The 17,990-nt window shown below is 47.9% G+C and overlaps 1 protein-coding gene across 9 annotated transcripts in view; it reads right to left on the bottom strand.

Moving 5' to 3' along the window:
* The window catches only part of Kcng2 (potassium voltage-gated channel modifier subfamily G member 2), a 67,314-nt gene that overhangs the window by 5,146 nt on the left and 44,178 nt on the right, over positions 1–17,990 (bottom strand). The gene's annotated exons all lie outside the window — the stretch shown is intronic.

The raw sequence follows: 17,990 nt of genomic DNA, 5'->3' as shown, positions 1-17,990 counted from the left end.
GCTCAGAGCATTAGATTCTGTGCAATGGAATCTGCCACCAGGTCACCTCCGCTATGGGAGAAATATCCACGGTGATGCTTGCCCCACGAAGGCTCTTGGTTTCAATCCCTACAAGCAGCCTCCGGGTCCATGTGAGCATCTGGTGTCTGAGGTCCAGTGGACAGAGTGGTAAGGCCTGCAGCCTTCTGTCTCAAGTGGAACCTGCACTCAGAGGGGCCTGAGGCTTCAGTGGGTCACCAGCAATGACGCCTATGCACAGTGGGCCATGTGTGGGAGGGACACCCAGAGATGTGCAGGCCATCTTGTGTATGCAGGGTGGGACTCTGAACGATCACTAGTCTGAAAGGAATGCAGAGAGCCAGCATCCAAATTCCTCTGCTCAATTCTGCAAATTCTAGCTAGTCGCATGTAACTGGCTATCTGTGTCTAAGGGTACTGCGTGCAGAGTCCTTTGCCTTGTCCACTCCTGCGGTCATGGCCTGTTGGGACCCTCATCTTGACCTACAGAATAACCTGCATTGGCCTGCATCCTGCTGTGTGACTGGAGAGGCCATCCCTGGGCTCTCATTCCTGCTAATGTGGAGAGCAGTGGAGGCTGCACTCAGGCTGGGGAAAGAGTCCCGGCCCCAGTCCACAGTCTTAGCCACTGCTGCCTGCTGCTGCCAAAGTCCCTGCTTCCAGACATATAGGACGAGAGAGTCTAGTCTCAGCCTTGGTCAAGGAAACTCCGATACATATTTCAGAAAGGACACTGGATGTTTACAGAGGTTTCCTGTCCATCTTTGTCTCAGTGTCCCCATCCCTGTGTTGCTTGGGTAGCTGTGACCAGGTCCCGCACACGGAATCTGAATTGGGCAGTTTGACCTCACGGACATTACCTAAGGGCATGGCTGCTGTCACAGAGTGGGAACAAAGAAACCCTGTGACCCCTGGTGGGTCGAGAACCACAAAACAGGGAATACCAGGGCCCAGAACATACCCACTATTGGCCTGTATGGGAGGGTATGGGAGAAAGACCCAGATGCGGCCACCCAGCGATCCAGAGCAACCTCCCTGGCTAGAAATTACCGGGTAGAGCCAAGGATGGTGGTATCTTCAAGCCCGAGGTTAGTGTAAGGGAGCAGTTTCTGGAACTTTCAACCCAGAAGGCAGAGCCTGATTCATCATGATATGACGTATCCGCCCTACTTGGCCAAAAGCAGGTCAGGAATAAGGATGCACTCATCCTCGATTGCCCCTGGAGAGCTTTCCCGTGAAATTTTATTTGACATCTGCAAGTACTTTTCCTCATTGGAGCTCTGATTGTTCTGCAAGCTGTAATGTCCTTGTGCAGTGTTAAGATGTGAAGGCCTGAGGGTTGGAAGGAGTCCCCACCACAGTCAAGAGTCCCTGGAGCAGCACACACGCACAGTGTCCAGGCGGAGGCAGCACGGGTAGCTCTGTGACCAGCAATTGCCACACTCCAGACTACCCAGGAGCTGCAGCCGTGTCCAGCTTCTATGAAGCAATATAGCAATACAGGAAGTTCCAGATTCTAGATTCCTCTTTATCTGGACCAACAGTGGCCACTAGGCTACAGTCCTACCCTTGATCTATCTCTAGAACCCTCTTCTTCCTTTCAAGGCTAGCTCTTTTCCGGGGAGACCAGGACAGAGCTCTGCACGAAGAAGCCAGGTCCTAGGCTGAGAAGGCCAGAAGTTTCTTGCTGAAGATGAATCTGAAAGTGACCGAAAGCTGTTTGCTCTGGTAAGAATAGATGGCCACATCTGGAAGGGTGAGCATAGATGTTTCTATTTTTAGGGCCTATTCATTTGTACACCAGGAAGAGATTCTTAGGGGACCAGGAAAGGGGACTTCGAAGAGCTGTGAGGATCCTGAGGGACTAGAGAGGCCTTGGAGCATGTGGTAATGTTGGGGAACCAGAATGTGGGTCCTGAGGGACAGGAGATAATGGGGGGATCAGGAAAAGGATCATGGGAAACAGGAGGGAGTCTGGGGGGCAAAGGATTCTGAAAGACTAGGAATAGGGTCCTGGGGAACAGGAGGGTGTTCTTGGGGGACTAGGAGGAGTTTCTTTTCCACAAAGAGGAGCAGGAAGAAGCAATGGTCAGACTCGGGGGCTTGTGTACAGGAGATAGGCTTGGGGTGAAAAGAGATGAGACTTTGGTGGCCATCTGGATTCTGCTCCAGCCAAACAGGTCACACCTGGTCCTCACTCAGCCACTCAGCTGGGGGTGGGGCTTCCCCCAGTTGCAGCTTGGTACAGTAGATCTCTCACAACACCTGACTCTCCTGGGCAAACCAGGGGCTAGCCAGTGCGATCAATGTGTGGGCCATATAGCAATGACTATTTCCTCTTCTTTCCTCTGCCTGGCTTGTCTGCTTGGACTCTGGAAGCACTAACTGTGTTTGACTATTTGGTCCCATGATAAACCCCCTCTCCCAGAAAATACACTGTGGGCCTTTTTCTTTTTTCTTTTTAATTAACTGATTGGCCTAGTATCTGAGGCTTCTTATTAACTCTATTTATTTATTTATTTATTTATTTATTTATTTATTTATTTATTTATGATTTCTGTCTCTTCCCCACCACCGCCTCCCATATCCCTCCCCCTCCCCCAATCAACTCTCCCTCTCCCATCAGCCCTAAGAGCAGACCAGGTTCCCTGCCCTGTGGGGAGTCTAAGGACCTCCCACCTCCTTCCAGGTCTAGGAAGGTGAACATCCTAACAGCCTAGGCTCCCACAAAGCCAGTATGTGCAATTGGATCAAAACCCAGTGTGTGGACCTTTTTCTACGACAGTTTCTTAGTTACTTATGGCTTAGGAAACCAAGGTCAGCTGCCTCCCAGGGAAGCGGCCCAGTTAGTCAGAGACTGGACACCCATGAGAACATGGGAGGCAAATGTCTACTCAGGCCCCATTTCCCTCTGTAGGTAAGAAACTTGGAGCTGAATTCGGGTTTGGTGCATTTTACGAAGAATCATCCACAACTACCAAAAACAGAAACAACCCCCTCCGCAAACCTCAACCACTTACAAAACCAAACCTGCTGGGAATGTCCCGGTTCACACACTAGGGGTTCTCTAGGGTTGCTGGATGTGAGATGTAGCTTCACAGGACAGACACATTCCTTGTTCATTAGACATTTCTGAGCTGTTGTTCCTTTAGTCTACCCATTCTCTATTACACATGGGTCAGCTGGGCCTGAGGCTAAGGTTCTAGAGTCTGGGTCGTCCAGCTGAGGTCTAGAATGCCAGACAAAATATACAACGGCAAAAACTCTGCTCAGGTAAATTTCAAACATGGTCAAACACTGTCCACTTTGATCTGGACATTTCCTTTGGGGACGAGACTCTTAAGGAACATTAGAAAGGGGTCCAGAGTCTTCTGCATAAGGAGAACCCCACACGTCAGAGTGCAATTCTGTGAACTGAGACGGTACACCAAGGCGCCTCCCAGGAGGACGGTTCATAAGGTCCCACCCAACACAGATTTCTCAGGGCTGGCTGTTCCTCCGAGGCGTGCTGACCCTGCCTGCTCCAGGTAAATTGACTGATCCCTTTATATGATGGTGCATGTGTATATCCACCGCCCACATGTGAATGCGCACTTGCAAATAAAGCTGGCGAGGTCGGTAATGAGTCAGTCTCTGGGGGCATTTGCTTTTCTTTTGGGTGAGTCCCTCGGGTAGATGGCTGGATCAGATCATGTCAGGATCAGAGCACATTACTACAGCCATGCCCCTGCCTCTCCATGGAGGGCCGGGAACTCCAGTGCTCTGCAGCCTCGTGAGCACTTGTTCCCGATTGCTGTTTCCAGTCACAGTCCACTACACACCTGCTCATTCTCTCTCCCTCTCTCTGCCCTTACACAGTGTGTGAGCTCACAAATCGTTTAGTTTGTATAGCCCTGGTAGCTGGCGGAGCCCAGCCACTTCTCTGGTGTTGTCGTTTGTATGTCTTCTCTGCTGAAATCTTTTGTTCCCTTTAAGATGGGCTTTCTTACAGCTGAGTTTGCGTAGGCTCGTTATATGGTCTAATTGCAAGTCTTTTGTCAGATCTGTGATTTGCAAACATTTCCCCCAGCCCAAGCGCTGCCTTTTCATTCCCTTAGCAATCTTTCAAGGGCAAAGTGTTTAACTTGAATGAAATGCAATTTACCAATTTTCCTTCTGTAGAAAGGCTTTTGATACAGGATCTGAAAGCTCCAATTCAGACAAGCAAAGACTGCCTCTTGGGTTGTACTGTAGAAGTTCTATATTTTACATTTCATGTTTATAGCTATGGTCCATTTTGAGCTTATTTTTTAAAAAAAAATAAAACAAAATATAAGGCAAGAGGCTGGAGAGATGGTCCAGTGGTTAAATGGCTCAGGGCTCTTCCAGAGGACCCAGGTTCAGTTCCTAGTGTACATATACCAGTTCACAACCATTTGTAACTCCAATCCCAGGGGCTCTGATGCCCTCTTCTGGCCTTCTCGGGCACCGCAAGCACATGACTCAGACACAGGCAAAACACCCATACGCATACAAATAAAAACCAAAACTCCAGTTGACCGTTTGTCTGCCTGTCTGTGCTCTGTGCTGACTGCAGGTCTTACCGCTCACAGTGTCACGGAGTCTAACTGCGGCTTTATAGCAAATCCTGAAGTTAAGAGGTAGGACTCTTCAGTCCTTAAAAAAACAGCTTCTCTCGGGCTGGAGATGGCTCAGCCATTAAAGGCTAAGCTCAAAACAAACAAACAAAAAATGGCTCTTCTATTTTCCCACAAATATTTTATGAATCAGCTTGCTGATATTTGCAAAAAAGAAACAAAAAAAAAAAACAAAAACAAAAACAAAAAAAACCTAAACAGGTTTGAATGTGAGTTTACAGACCCTAGCACTCAGCTGGGGTGAGTCCCATAGCACCTGATCTCCCAAAGTACTCTGTCCACTTCGGTGATATACTTTTATCTATCTATCTATCTATCTATCTATCTATCTATCTACCTACCTACCTACCTACCTATCTCTTGACAGAATCTCACAAATCCCAGGTTGGTCTAGAACTCAGCCTTCCTGCCATTACCTATCAAGTGTCAGAATTATCGGTATGTGTATTAACCTGTCTGTTTTGTAACTTTGGGCACATAGAAAACCCACACACACCTCAACAGGCTCCTAGCTCCCTGCCAGGTCTGTTGATGTTCAGTGCAGTGCTGAATAGTACTTCAAAAAACCAGTTTCTATGTGTTCATTGCTGGGTTGTGGTTGTACAGCTGGGTTTTATCTATGGAGTCCAGTGCTTGTCCTGACCCAGTCACTTGTTCTACAGACTTTCTGTGGATTTCTCGGCTCTTGGATCACAGGCTCTCCATTTTCTTGCTTTAATGCTCAAAGGAGAGTATCTAGCAGATCATAGCCTGGGAAGGAGAGAGGGGGCGAGCACTCCATCCTTCATGTTCACCTGTCCCTGTAAAGACTGAAAATTACCCAGAAGACTGAACTGGCTAAGGCAGGCAATGGTCTACTTTTTCTCTCATAAGATGTGATGTTTTATGACTTTATTCTAACACTGCTTGGCTTTCTTTAAGTCCTGGTGCATTGTTTTGTAAATGTGCCAGCACATCAGCCGGCAGGTGCTGTTTCATTCTTTCCTTCCCTCTCCTTCCTCCCCTTTCCTCCTTCCTCCTCTCCTCCCTTCTCCTCTTCCTGCATGGTACTGGGGATTGAACCTTTGCACTGGACACTGAGATAGATACATTCCTAGTCCTTTATTTTTGTGATAGGGTCTCAATTAAGTCACTAAGGCTAGACTTGAATTTTCCCTCCTCCTTTTACAGTACCCTAAATAGTAGGGTTACAGGTATGTGGCATTGTGACTGGTCTTTTTTTTTTTTTTTTTCCAGGAGAGAGCACCTGCCTGGACCTCCGGCCTCTCCTTCCAGCTCTGGATTCCTGTTTCCTACACAAGATGTTTCCCCACTGGCCATTTTGTTGAACCACACCCTCCAGCAGTTTAAAGAACAGTGTGTGTGTGTGAGGGGGGGTAGATTTCTTTTAGATTTTGCCCATCTAGAAATGTCTTTCTTCTGTCTTGACACGGTTACTCATTTTGCTTGTGGAATGCAGAGTAGGAAACAAGTCTCTCTCAGAATGCTGATGACGCCCACCAGGCCCCAGCTTTTGCCTCCGCCGTTGAATTGCAGTATTCGCATTAATAAACAAAACTCAAGCGCGTGGCCCACACACGCCACATCTGAGCAACTATGTGCCCAGCGTAGCAATCAGAAAAGAACGTGACTACTGTACCCATCCTGGTAGCAGAGGAAAGAAGAAGTCCGGGCTGGCTCACAACTTGTAAACAGGACAGGCACACTTTGGAAAACAAATGCTCCAGAGAGCAAGGCCTATAGACCTGGGGCTCGTGTTGGTGCTGGTCTCGCTCACTTTCCAGGGAAAGGAAAAGATGGGGTCAATTCGGTGGCGGTGGAACGTCGATAGCCGTGGGGCAGGTGTGCCACTGAGCTACACTAACGTGCTGGCCCACGCAGGCTCACTTTTGTCCCTGCTTTTGTCTCGTGTGACTAAGAATGAGTGGCAGCAGCTTGCCAAGGAGCTATCTTCTAACTGCGCATCTCACTCTCTGCAAATTAAACACAGCAAGCGGACGAGGAGGCAGGAGGGAGCAAAGGAAGACAGATGTACCGTTAAGTCTGTGTCTTCCTTGGTGCGTGACTAAATTCTTCCATGTACCTCTGACTCCAGCTTGCACACCGCCTGGACTTCCTCCCAGCACTTCATCAGTCCAGCCATCTGCTTTAGGTAACAAGGTAGAATAGTCTGCAGGACCACCCAGCCTCCTGCAGTCAGCAGTCTTAACTTGGTGCTGTCCACGGGCGGGCACAATGCAGGCTGAGACCACAGCCGAACACATTCTTGTTAATGACCATGCTGATTACACCTTCTGTCTCAGAAGAGCTGGAACAAGGCGCTTGTTAGCTCATTTCACCGACTCTAGATTTGACTTTGAACTCATTTGAGGTTTATTCTTCTTAATTATCTCCTGAACAGAGCTCTCGTAGTCAGATTTGGTGAAGCAAGCAGGAAAGTAGCAGAGGAAAATCTACTCAGGAGAAGCTCTTGTTTCAAAACATCACCGCAGTCATTTAAGCAGAAATATTGAGTGGCTCATTTCAAATAGTCCGTGCTGCACGAGGCAGGCTGTCCGTCCTCCCTCCTGACAACACTGTTAACTAGTTTGTGTTATGCTACATAAACAAATCCTTCAAGGGCCCTCGCCCCAAATACTGCTGGTTTCTTCTGAGAGATTAGGCAAGCACCTGAGGTTGGGGATTTCCAGCATCGTGAACAGGCACACTAAGCCTGTCTGTGTGCTTTCTGCAGCCGGGGGCTCTGCTGTACCCCTGGGAGTGGCAAGCCTGCTGTTCCCCAGCTTTGAGCCATGCACCGAGGTTCCAGATAGATGGACAGACAGAATCAGCAGGCTACAGACAGACAGGGCGCAGAGAGTCCCAGATCGCGGATTAGATTACCGTCTGGTTTAACAACGGCACAAAATGTACAGCCACTGTTCTTCACTGAGCTGTTAATTTTAGCGATTTCCTGAAGGCCATGCCCCACAACTGCAGCTCTGTTTGGGGACTAGGGTGGGCTTGCTGCTCTGGGCCGGGCTCAGCCCAGCGAGCACTTTGAAGCAGGTGGGTTGGTTGAATCAATTAACTACAATTACTAGGAATCGCTCTCTCTCTTTCTCTCATTAAATTTTTTACCAACTACAAACAATGCACCAGGGACATCCTAAGCATACAAAGCCCATGGCTTCTTAGGCAGAGCTCCCAGAAATAGGTTTTCTGTTTTTATTATTTATTTATTCTTATTAAATCCAGGGCTTTCCACATGCTAGGCCAACACTCGAAGACTGAACTAGGCAGATTCCCCCAGTCCCAGAAGTGGTCTTCCTACTGGAGACTCACTTTTTCCTCTTCTGGATAGGCTCAGCTGTGAAATCCCCCTCTTCTGCATTCATTCACTGTTTGCAAAAGGCCCATTTCTAAAGACCTCACACACACCAGTGTGCACAAGTATTAGCGTCTCTGTCAATCCTAAAGGAAGACACTCTCCATCACTGAAGGGGAGGTGCTATCCTGTTTACTACTGAGATCTGCTACATTTTCTGGGCATTGCTAACCTTCATAGCTGGCTCCCAGGCATCGGATCCTTCTCCCTGAGACATCATTTTTCTTATGAATGTACTTGGGTTTCTTCTATATGAACATTATTAGCCTATAGTCACATACATTGTAGTTTTATTACCTTTATGGTTTCTGGCTTTCCCGTGGAGGCTAAAATGATTCCCCCACACCCACAAGACTGGGTATATTAACTTACATTTTCTTTTACTAATTACATGGGTTTTGTTTTTTTTTCCCCCATAGTCTCTAACATATTTGGAATTTATTTAAATATCTTTCAGGCTAGTGGTGGTGTTACTTTAATCCCAGCACTCAGGAGGCAGAGGCAGGTGGATCTCTGAGTTCAAGGCCAGTCTGGTCTACAGAACCCAGGACAGCCACGACTGTTACACAGAGAAACTGTCTTGAAACAAACAAACAACAACAACAACACCTTTCAGGAAGCATCTATTCAGATGACCACTCACAGAAGTGGAAGGCTTCACCTCGTACACTAAGTTGCCACACAGATTTCCCTGTTTCTGTGTGTGATCTTCTCCAAATTGCCAGAGTGAGCGTGCTGTCGTTACTCAGCATATGTTTGCTTCATTATACTTATTGCACTTTCCAATGTGTTTCTTACTGAGAACATATTTAATTTTGCATCTAGTATTTCTAAGAGCTGTTACTAAGTATGTAACTGTTTAATTTTATTTATAATATGTCCCTGTGTCTGGTAAGTGTAGGAACTGGGAAATATTAGGATGATGTCCCCCAAGATTCCTGCCTTCCTTCCCGTGTCAATGCTGGTGTTAGGTAAGTGTGTCGCCAGTAGGACTGTGGGAAAGATTGTGCTCTGCATAGCCAGGAACCCCTTTTTCTGTCTAGAAAGTGAGACCAAACGCGTGCCAGGCTCCTATGAGTGAGAGACACCACAGGGACAGAGCTGACTTCAGCTGAATCTCAGCCACAGCCACTAGTGAACGTGTGACTACTGTTCACAAACTCCAAGTCTAGGAAGTTGTTAGACACCAAGATCACCAGGCCTCCTGCTCATCCGTTTTCCTCATTCTTTACAGCTCATAGCTAGTTGAGCACATGCATTTCTCTAGGTCCCTAAGGACATCCTGGAAGGTTCCAAGAACACTCACTGGGCTTGTGACAGCCAGCATCGTGCGTATGTATCAATTTGGGGAGCCATGTCTCCCATCTAAGAGCACAAGATGCTACACTCACTCGCTCTTTCTATGCCTCACCCAGCCTCATGTTGGCTTCTCTTTTGGACACACAGTTTTTCTTATAAGTCTGCTCCTAGGCACTTCACATTTTTATTCTAATACTGACCAGAACAGTTTTCTCGCTATTTTTAAATACTCTGATATGCAGAGAAGTGACTGATTTTTTTCTGTTTATTTTTAAACAGTCATCTTGACAAATTCACTTATTTTTAATACATTTTTAGCTACTTGGATTTGCAGCAAAATCCATACAAAAGGTGACCATAGCCTGTGAGGAGGAAGCCCCTGCCCATTGTCAACAGGTGAATCTTCGAAATGCAATCACAGACCGAAGAAACAGAAACCAGAAAGGAACTGGTAAAACACTTCCTGCTCAAGGTATGTTCCAAGAACAGAAGGACCTGTCCCAAACTGGTGGAATTGGAGGCAGTAACTTTGCTAATGCATGGTCAATGCTTATGTTGGATCATGTATACATACGACTAGTCTCAAGAGTACAAAGTAACGTTTACTTTTATCTAGTCATCCATATGTAACATTTAACATGCCATGTTAAAATGAAGAATTTATTTATGGCCCATATTAGGACTAATTAAAAACAAAACTAAATGTTAGGACCTCTAAGGCTAATGGAGTTGCTTCTAGTTTTCCTTGTTCAGCCCGCTGACCAGCAGTTACAGGCACACGGATGTCCACCGAGTCAGGTTCATGAATCATGCAGATCCAAGGTAAGCAAGGTCGGGAGCGTCTTACTCAGGATTGTAAGCGGGAGGGCACCAGCGCCAGGGTCAAGTTGGCCCTCACCTGGTTTTAAAAGGCACAAGCAAATCTCTGTCGTGGGTGTGCACTGAGCTCAGTCAGTCTGGGACTGTCCAGGAGGTGCCCAGTAGGAGGAGGACACTGGGCCGGTGGAGCTTCAGGCTGAGGTCGGGGTCTAAGTGACAGGAGAAGCTAGTTGGGGAGGGTGTGTCCATTGCAAGCGAGACCCAGGCAGAGGTACACATGTGGTCTATGGGAAAGCCCTGCAGCGTGCACAGGATCAAGGACCGACAACCACCTAAGGACAGTTGGCAAAGAAGAGCCAGCAATTTTCAGAGGAGCAATTAACAGATAGATACATAAAAACACGCTTATTGCCTAGTGATCAAGAGACTTAAACAGCTAGGAGACAGTGCCTGAGACAGGTGAATATGGAGAAGGACCCCCTTCACTGGTTTGGTCCAGCAACCTGAGTGGACATATGGATGAATGGACCCCAGATCATTGATCTGACCTCTGAGGAGCAGCCTGTGGAGCTGCCACATGGCCCAGTCACAGCAGCGACATGCCACATGGTCAAATCCCTCAAAGTCATCTGTGGACAAGAACAATCACTCCAGAGTCAGTTACAACCATGAAGAGCTGGGGAAGGGCAGCCACGAGGGAACACTTAACGTCGTATCCCCTGATGCTGTGCAGATAGACGCAGGGATGTGCAGAGGGGGCTCTGGCCATGGTGCTGCGAGCCCAGCTGGCTGCCAGGCTGGGGGTGGGCTACCATTCTGGCAGGAAAGGGAAGTCATGAGGAGGGTGGCTAACAGAAACCCATCAGCCTGGTTGTTCCTCTCAGTTAAATCTCTTTCTCTCTTTCTGTTATGGGAAGGCTCTGCATTTTACAACTGTCTATAAAAACAAATGCTCATCTACAATAGTAGTAATAATAATAATAATAATAATAATAATACCCACTCTGAGAGTCTGCATGTTCTCTAGGCTACAGGGAGACTAGTGAACGGAGACAGGTTAGGTACCAGGACCTGAGGTTCAGCTGCTTCCTCCAAGCTCTGTATATACTAGGTTTGTAACAGATGCTCCCATGGAGGTGGCAGGCTTATTTTTCAAGATGTCTAAGCCATGTTCAAGTGAGAAAACTCTGACTCCCAGGTTAAATGCTTTCTAGAGTGTGCTTCTGGGAAGGACAGGCTTTCCCTAGCAGACAGGGAACCCAGAGGACACAGGTTCACCTGGGTCTTTGCTGTAGAGTCCCACTCCAAACCACAACAGAGTTTTCCACAGTGCCTCACGGGGAATGGTTTTGGTTAAATGACCTAATATGGCCAGGGCTAACTTGGTGAATTTTGACAGCTTCCCCTTTATGCAACACCCCAACATTTCAGGCTTAGCTGCTGTCAAAATCTTAATTCCAACTTCTCAAATACGTTCTCCAAATTGGGTGGCTGGTGCCTGATGAATTTACACTCGGGTGCACTGAGTTCTCTTAAAAATACAACTCATCTGTCAAAATAATCCAGTCCTATTTCGGGGAATGCTGGGGGGCAATGAAATCATACACACTAGGAAAAAACTCTTCCATTTCCTCTCAGTTCCAACGAGTCCTTGGCATGGCAGCTGCGCTCACTGGCCGACGCAGAGGACAGTGGGGCAAAATACCCTCTGCATTCTGAGATAGGTAACAAAAAATGGGGCATTGGGGCAGAACCGCTGCTCTTTGTGAGTTGAGCACGTCACCAGTGGAGGCAGAGGTTGTCCTGAACTGCCATCCTCATCTAGATTTGTCGTCTCTGCAGACCAACAACCTTTACCATGTCTGCAGAACAACAACCTTCGCCGTGACTGCAGATCAACTGCCTTCACTGTGTCTGCAGACCAACAACCTTCGCCATGACTTCAGACTAACAACCTTTACTGTGTCTGCAGACCAAAAACCTTCGCCGTGACTTCAGACCAAAAATCTTTGCTTGTTATCAGAACCTTTTGGAGCCAGAGAGGGTGCGGCAATGTTGCCCACTATAAAGGGCTGGGGCTCCATACCACACAAAGTCCCTCTGACGTGCTACCGCTGCCCTTTGAAGTATGTTTGTATCCTTGTGGGCAGAAGGATAACGAGTCCCCTAGTTCTCTCACTGAATCTCATCTCTGAAGAATCTGCATTTGATGGATGGAGGATTGGAGGTCCTAGAGGAGAAATAAATGTTTAAAGTCCCACAACAGTCAGAATCGGGATTTAGAGGCTACTGAAGAGGTGGCTTGGTGGTTAAGAGCATTTGCTGTTCTTCTAGAAGATCCCAGTTCAGTTCCTAGCATCTACACCAGGCAGGTCATAACTGTCTGCAACTCCAGCTCCAGGGGATCCAACACCTCTGGCTTCCACGTGCAGTCTCAGTCTCTCTCAGTCTCTCTCTCTCTCTCTCTCTCTCTCTCTCTCTCTGTCTCTCTCTCTCTCTCTCGTGCACACGCACACACACACACACACACTTGAAATTAATTTTTAAAAAAAGAAAAGGCAATTAGTGTAAGGATTTAACCAGTGTTCAGTTTGACTCTTCCGATGACAGATGAAAGACCTTGGGCAGATAACGAAGGGAGGAGTTTGCTCTTGCAGCTTCTCTCCTAGGCTCTTAGCTACATCTTTAACATTTTTTTTCAACCTAAGGCAAAAATCCAAAACACAAATCTAAATTTTCTATGCTAAATTTGTGTAGGAAGCCTAGAAAAACAAATGCCCTAACTTTATCTTTAGCCGGCGTCCAGCAAACTGACCAGGCCCCGCTATTCCCACACCTCTGAAAGGGCTCACAGGGCCTCCCATGGAAACGAGCGGCCATCTTGGCCATGGGCTCCTACCCCGACTGTGAGCAGTAGGGTTGACCATGACAGGGAAGGGGGCTACCCTAAACAGGGCACAAAGCCACCCACCATGCCCACTTCATAGTGCCAGTAACTTAAAGAACAATCCACAGTTTCTCCAGAAGAGAAGTGCAAACAGACCTGCTCAGATCCCTGACTGCGGCTCTACATTTTGCTGACTCACTTTGTAACACCCCTGCTGGTTTACTGACAGGTAGATTTGCAAACGGGCAGGAAAGCCAATCAAACACGCTACTGGTTGGACAGGGGACTTGGAGTCTAGAGCTAACTGACTTGACCACACAGTGGTTCTGTAGTACCCCGACCTCAGGCAAGGCCAAGTCCCTACCCTTAACCTCCCAGGCTCCCGTGGTTCTGAATGTGACAGGACCTGGTGACATTCCCTAGGGCAGGTGCCCAGGCAGAGGTGCAGGGCCGTAGTCTGTCACTGTCAGTGATGGTAAGGCTCCTGGGAGGGTTATGTCTTTTCTCTCAGCAAAGAGCAATTAGGCTTCCTTTTCTTAGGTTCACAGCTACCTGCTTAAGACAATCCCCACCTGCGCCAACTGCACTGCAAACATCTTGCTCCCCCACTCGAGAGATCCAGCTGTCTGACTCTAGTCGCACCCAAAGCCACCTGTCCTACATTCTGTTGCCCTTGTGGGAAGGATGGCCTTAGAGCCTCTTGGGGAATGTGGGAAAAAATAAAACATGCTTCTGGCCATGATGTTGAGACTCCAGAGTATAGCTCTGTGCCACATGGAACAGGGCCACTTTCATGCCAATGTGGACGGGAAGGCCAGCACTGAAGCTTCCCTGACCACTCCCTGGAGATGAGCCTCCTCCAGCCTCCGACCTCGTATCCCTTGAAACCAGTCGGAGGTTCCCTAGACATGATCCCCAGGCAGGGACACAAAGGCGCAGTGTGTCTGAGCCGGTGCTAGGAGTGCAGTTTGTCACCCGGCAAGGCTCTTGTGGCGTCCCCGTGAATTGAGAACCTCCAGCTAGAGACACCAGGGTGGGCATGGGCCGAAAGCCAGAGCTCAGGTGATGGGGAAATTTGTGTGTACTGAATGGACTCTGGCGTGGCTGGAGGTTGGTCAGACGTAGCTCTAGATGTGCCTGTGAGGGTGTCTAGATAAAACGGTGCAAAACAGATGTTCCTCCCCTGTAACTGGCCTTGCCTGGTCATATGGAATCATGAATGACATAGAAGGCCTCCCTCCTAGGAGGGGATAGAGAGTCCTAAGTGACTGCGGGGCCAGGACCTCATCTGCTCTAAGTCTTGCCTAGGCTCTCTGGGTCTCCTGCAGAAGCTGCAGATCTAGGACAGCTCAGCCAGAGACTGTCTGCATTGAGTCCTCACATGGAACCCTATGCGCATGGACATCCTTTCTCTGGGGAACTCTAACTGGCCCAAAGACCACTAAGCCCTCAGCCTGCCAGAAGGTGGCAGGGCTTTGTGTTTGCTGGAGCATATCTGTGTGGCATACACTTTTGTCACCTGCTTTCCAGGCTGCGGAGAAACAACCCCAGTGAATTCGAAGCTGAGATCCCAGGCATGAAATCCATAGCTCATTAAACTAGCTTTAATTTAATCATGTGACCAAAAGGAAATACTGGCTGGCACAGTCACACAGCTCAACGCCAAAGGAAATGATGGATTTTTGAAAAGCACCCGGCACCCCATGGGCCTTCTATAGCGACAGGCTGTTCTTAGGCAGGCTGGCAAGGACAGCTCGTCCCCACTGTGCGCCAAGGCCCAGGCAGGCGCTCAGCTCTGTCTCCAGGCAACACAGCAGCCACCGCCATGTAGAAGGAACTTTGCAGCTCTCCGTTGGCATAAAATTGTCTCTGCACCATCTCTCCACACATTTGAATCGCTCAAAAGAGAAACTGCAACGTACCATCATGGCCCAAAGCCTGCCCCTGTGCATTTCCTACCAACAAGAGTGCCTTCAACCCCAGAGAAGAGCACACTTCCACGGTTAGCTCTGGACCCTGTGCGTACAATTCTCAGACGTCATCTACTTCCAAACGATTCCACAGTAATGGGGGACAGTCACAGTCAGGGCCTGGGTTGGCTATAAGTTCTTTTAGCACTACTGTCCTGGGGATCCCTAAGGTCTCCAATATTATGTAGCTATCTCCTTCCAATTGAAACATTCTCTCCTAGAGTGGGGAGGCAGGCTAATAAGATTCAGGAAGTAGCTTACTTACAAGGCCCAAGAAGCTCCTGAAATTTACAGGACTCACTAAATTCCTTCCCAAAGTTATGTAAGATTGGTGATTGCTTGAGAGAGGAGATTCTCTGATTGGTCAAGTTGCCTATAAATTTTCCCCTTATTTTTATTTTATGCATATGGGTGTTTTGCTTGCACCATACATGTGTATAGCACATGCATACAGTGTCTTCAGAGGCCAGAACATGTCTGGTCCCCTGGGATGGGCATTACAATTGTGATCTGTCATGTGAGTGTTGGGAATTGGAGCTCAGATCCCCTGGAAGAGCAGCTAAGTGTTCTTACCTGCTGAATCATCTTCCCAACTCCCAAGGCTGTCCATAATCGAGGCAGGGAGCCCCAGGGATGCAGCTTTCCTCAGTCCTCACCCATGCTGTTTCTTGTGACACTCTTCTTACTCTCAGTATAATATCCTCAGGTCTACCCACTTGGTGACTGGTGACAGAACTTTTGTTGTTCTTAAGAAGGTGGATAGCTCTGGAGATGGGTAGGTAAAAGCCACACACCAGTGAACGTGTGTAGCACCATTGCTGTGTGCTAGAATTGCAAGACTGCAAGTTTTATGTGTGCTTTACTAAAAACAAAGCAGCTGACAGTATATAAGGCTTCTTCTTCCTGGGAGATGGTCACGCCATTGCCAATTATGTGGCACCTCATGCATGCAGAGGACAGACATCTCCTAAGTGCTCCACCCTGAGCCCTTACTTCTGATCATTGCACACTAGAGACCCCAGGGGGCCATTCTGTGCAGCTTCCGGATCAAGCTCTCCTAAGGTGTACCACAGGACAAGGTGTAGGGGGAGTTAGGGATTCCCACTGCCTAACCCACACAATCTGAGTGGGCTCTGTCTACCCAGAACCCTCTCACAGGTAGACCTTACACAACGGGCCACAACTGCTTTCCACAGTAACTAATGTCTCAGTAGCAAACCTGAAAGCGCTGGCAAGTGAGTGAGATTCATGCTCATGTTGTCCCAGTATGCTTAGCATCCGGGCCCAATCCACAGGCTAAAGAACTTATTCTGATCACATGGAAGCCATGAGGGTGATCGGCAGCTATTTGGGTATGCTGAGCAGAGAGCAATTTTCCAGATGAGCTATTGACATTTCATGGCTTCCCCACATCCCAGGCAGAGGAGAGAAGGAATTTGCCAAGCTTGTTTCAACCAGACCACTGGAAGCTGTCTGGTGTCCATTTTGTCACTAACATGCCAGAAAGCAGATGTCAAAACATCCTAGGGTCTCTAAGACAGATTCAGGAGAAGCATCTTTTTACAGCCATCTATTGCCAACAGCTTTCCAAAGAGTCTGTAGAGGCCACACTGTAGCAATGTGGACATGCCTCCGCAAGCCGCCTCTCTCCAAAGGTCACCACTTTGTAATTGTAACTTGTCGAAGACTATTATTTTGACAACATAAAGATTGTGGACAATTACTTTAACTGTGTAAAGGTGTGTTACTTTTGTTTACTCTGCACTTATTTAACGATGTAAGAATGTGTGCTTAATTATGTAAAAATGGGTTGCATTTGCTTCACCTTGCCTGCCTAAGGCACCTGATTGGTTTAATAAAAAGTCAAATGGTCAGTAGTGAGGCAGGGGAAAGGATAGGCAGGGCTGCAAGTGGGAGAGAATAAATAGGAGGAGAAATCTAGACTCAAAAAGAGAAGGAAGAAGAACAAGAGGGAGAAGGAGGAGGAGAGAATGAGAGAGATGCCCAGGGCAAAAAGTCAGGCAGCCTCCAGTCAGTAGACATGAGAAGCAGTGAAGGTAAGAAATACAGAAGGAAAAAGAAGAAACCCTGAGGCAAAATGTAGGCAAAGAGAAACAGGTTAATTTGAGTTAAAAGAGCTAGCCAGAAAGATGCCTAAGCCAGGCTGAGCATTCAAAACTAAGTCTCCATGTCACGACTTGGGAGCTGGTCAGTGCCCCCCCCCCCGCGCCCCCCCCCCCCCGCAAAGCCTGGCACAGAAACTGAATCAGGAAGATGATGTTTGGAAGTGCACAGTGGTGGAGGACAGGGAGGTGAGCAGTATTTCTAGAGGACCCGGAGCTTGGGTCCCCAGATCTGTCGTCACTCTCTGAGGCACATAACTTCTATTCCCCAATCTTTCACAAATACTTTCATCCTGAGTAAGATATGGAATTACTACCACGTAAAATCCAACACTTTGAATACCCCCCACCCCCACCTCCATGGTGTAAGCAGGCGAACGTGTTACCTGAGCCAAACTTCATGCCTCAAGTATCATCTTAGAAGCAGAACCAGAAACTCATGACTACTTAACATGACTGAGATGGTCAGGCTCGGGACAACCAATAACGAAGGAAGCCAAACCAGTTTTCTTAAGTCTACCTTTAAGTTTAATTTGCAGTCAGGGCTGCCATGCTCTTGGTCAGTTTGGTTTCTTAGAATGAGTTATCTCACTAGGTGGACACTGGGCATGGCTAGGGACACTACAGGACTCCAAGGAGTGGCCCAAGAGCCCTGTGCAACGGTGGGTGTGTCTGCTCAGGGGACAGAAAGGTGTCTACAGAAGGGCTGGAAGGACTTGGAGTAGCACTCAGCTAAGTTCGAATGTAGAATGCCCTCTTCTGCAGGAATCCCAACATCCCCAACACAGACCCTAGTCTGCTACATAATGTCTTTCCCCGTTCTTTCCAGAACATTCCACCATGATCAATGAGTATAAAGGCTGTTAAGGT

Source organism: Microtus oregoni, unplaced genomic scaffold, assembly GCF_018167655.1.
Source record: "Microtus oregoni isolate MIOR12 unplaced genomic scaffold, Mior012 000065F_ref0000479, whole genome shotgun sequence".
Classification (NCBI taxonomy): domain Eukaryota; kingdom Metazoa; phylum Chordata; class Mammalia; order Rodentia; family Cricetidae; genus Microtus; species Microtus oregoni.
Note: the sequence above shows the minus strand (reverse complement) of the source record. Positions and strands in the feature narration are given on the sequence as shown.